This window comes from Schistocerca gregaria, unplaced genomic scaffold (genome assembly GCF_023897955.1).
Source record: "Schistocerca gregaria isolate iqSchGreg1 unplaced genomic scaffold, iqSchGreg1.2 ptg000247l, whole genome shotgun sequence".
In the NCBI taxonomy this organism is placed as follows: Eukaryota; Metazoa; Arthropoda; class Insecta; order Orthoptera; family Acrididae; genus Schistocerca; species Schistocerca gregaria.
In genome coordinates, this window is record NW_026061756.1 from 668187 (window position 1) to 671655 (window position 3469).

The window sequence follows — 3469 nt, forward strand, 5'->3', positions numbered from 1 at the left end:
AACACTATAAAAGACGTATTAACAGGCATAGGATAAAAAAAGTACAGCATAATCAAACGTCCTTAGACAGGTGTGTCAAGTTGATAAAACGAAGAACGCGAGGAGCAGCTCCTGGGTCATCCGCTAAAATGGCATCCAGAGTACATGGCAGGCCAAGATCAAGACGCAGCGTAGTAAAATCCGGACAGGACGTTAAAATATGGCGGACCGTCAGCAATTGCCCACATGGACAGAACGGCGCCGGCGCTGCCGTCAGCAGATGGCGATGGCTGAAGTGGCAGTGTCCAATTCGTAGCCGGGCCAAAAACGACATCCTCCCGCCGAGAAGGACGTCCAAGCAGCGGGAAGAGGTTTCAAGGTCCGAATCTTGTTGTCCCTAAGTGCAGCCCAATCGGCATGCCACAGCGATAAAATGCGCCGACAAATGACCGTGCTACAATCTGATGAAGGGACACAACAAGAAGCCGTCCGAGGCTGGAGGACCGCAGCCTTGGCCGCGGCATCTGCAGCTTCGTTCCCAGGGATACCGACATGGCCAGGAACCCACATAAACTTAACTGGAGACCCGTCGTCCACTAGCTGCTGAAGAGAGCGTTGGATCCGGTGCACGAAAGTGTGTGGAAACAACGACTTCCTACATTTTGTAATCCAAATAGATCGTTCTTAATGAACATAGGGAGATGAAAATAAAAATGAAAGGAAAGACATATCTAAACAAAGAAGATTTATCAATGTTTTATGAAAGCGCAGCGGGACCAAACGGGAGCGGCCTGTGAACAAACAAAATGACCAGCGAAAGATGGAAACGAATAACGACGAATGAACGAACAAGACCTAACGAACAACAACACACAAATAGCAACTGGGTCACAAGTGAACCCTCACGAATCCACAACATCTACTTGTACATGGAAAGCAAGTAAACACGCCGTCTGTGGGCGAGTTGTTGATAGACTAACGCGAATATCAGATTACTTGCTGAGCGAGAGCCAGGCGCTTAAATACCTGATAGAGTACATTGCTATTGGCCGCTAGGACCAAGCGCTCCACCGTGGCGCCCTCACATGTACGAAGGCAAGGAGTGCGAGCGCACTCACGGCTAATGGCGTGACAGCTGGAGAGACCTCTAGTGGTAATTGAAGTCCATGGCATCTGGCGCGGATTCGAAACACGCGGCGCTCGGTACCAGAATCAAGATCCAAAAATCTCTTAGCAACTATGGTGCAAGTGGTGTCTCATTTACACCAAAAACCTGTTGAAAGGAGAATAAATATTGTAGCCGTACTACCAGATCACCCTGCTCTAAAGGTCAAAAACATTACCACGTATCACCAATCAAGTAAATGATACCATTGTTAACTTGATCAATGTAACCAATAGGAATCTAAATCAAAAGGACATACCACGAAAACGAAGAATTTCCTCGTATATCCCACAAAAACACCGAGTCAGTGGGTAAGCAAACACTGCACCCATACAATGTAACTACCTGCTGTGAGGAAAGAAAAACTTACTACATTTTGTAAAGCAAATTGATTGTTCTTAATAAACATAGGGATCTGACAATCAAAAATAAAAAAAACAAAGGAAGGACATAACTAAGTAAAGCAGATTTATCAATATCCGAAAATCTGTTAGTATGATGCATGTGGTGTTAGACTACACTGCTGTACAGGACAAAAAATTTACATTTCAAAATCAAATAAACTATTCCACTATGAACTTGATGAATTTAACTGATAACAATGTATAGCAAGAGAAGGATATACCAAAAGAAAGAATGTTTTCCCAATATCTCCTGTAGTCAGTATGCTGGATGTGGTGGTTCCCTTCCACTAAAAACCCAGACGATGAAAAATAAACATTGCACACATACAGTGGAGTCTCCCTGCTGTGAGGAAAAAAAGTCACTACATTTTATAAATCAAATAGATCATTCTTAGTGACCATAGGAATATGACTTTTAAAAATTTAATGCAAACGAAGGAAACACCTAAACAAATTAATTGTTCTTGGTAAACATACGGATCTCACAATCAAAAATAAAAGACAAAGGAAGGACATAACTAAACAAAGCAGATTTATCAAATTCCGAAAATCTGTTGGTTAGTATGGTGCATGTGGCGTCTCTTGTCCACCAACATCCCGCTGAAGGGAGAATAAACATTGTAGCACACCATCAGAACACCCCGTAGTAAAGGGCAAAAACTTTACAACATTTCGCAAATCAAGTCAATTACTTCACTGTTAACTTGATAAATATAATTGATCAGAATGTGAAGCAAAATACATACATACTAAAATGTAGAAGATAGGCTGGTAGTCAGTATGAGGGAGGTGGTGGTTCCCTTCCACCTAAAACCCAGTTGATGGTTGGTTGCTTTGTGGGGGGTTGAAGGAAACTGATTACAAAGGCCATCCTTCCCTTGTTTCAGGACCATAAAAGTCTACAAGGAATAAAAGAAAAGTAGAATGTTCTTAGTGAACTTACGGATATGACTATTAAGAATACAAAGCAAAAGAAGGAAATGCCAAAAGAAAGAACATTTATCAAAGATCTCCCATAGTCAGTATGGTGGATGAAGTGTCTCTGTTCCACCAAAAATCCACTCGATTGGAGAATAAACATTGCAGTCCTTTAACCAAATCACCCTGGTGTAGAGGACAAATTATTTACTACATTTCGTAAATGAAATAGATCATTCTTAGTTGAACCTTGAGGATGTAGAATGAAGTCTTTCACGACCGTGTGACAAGGCTGTTGATATACTTTCCGGGATGTGAGGTCGTGGTCCAAGAACTTTTCTGCTCCTTACATTTCGTCCAGGACTGCGCTGGACTTCCTCAGAGGCGCTGCCCCGCAGTACTGGACGAAAAGTAAGGAGCAGAAAAGTTCTTGGACCACGACTTCACATCCCAGAAAGTATATCAACAGTCTTGAGGATGTACTTTTAAAAATAATAATACGGAGGAGGGACGTTGTTGTTGTTGTGGTCTTCAGTCCTGAGACTGGTTTGATGCAGCTCTCCATGCTACTCTATCCTGTGCAAGCCTCTTCGTCTCCCTCTACAATTTTTACCCCCCCACGCTGCCCTCCAGTACTAAATTGGTGATCCCTTGATGCCTCAGAACATGTCCTACCAACCGATCCCTTCTCCTAGTCAAGTTGTGCCACATACCTCTCTTCTCCCCAATCCTGTTCAACACTTCCTCATTAGTTATGTGATCACCCATCTAATCGTCAGCATTCTTCTGTAGGACCACATTTCGAAAGATTCTCTTCTCTTCTTGTCCATACTATTTATCGTCCATGTTTCAGTTCCATACATGGCTACACTCCATACAAATACTTTCAGAAACGACTTCCTCAGACTTAAATCTATACTCGATGTTAACAAATTTCTCTTCTTCAGAAACGCTTTCCTTGCCATTGCCAGTCTATATTTTATATCCTCTCTACTTCGACCAT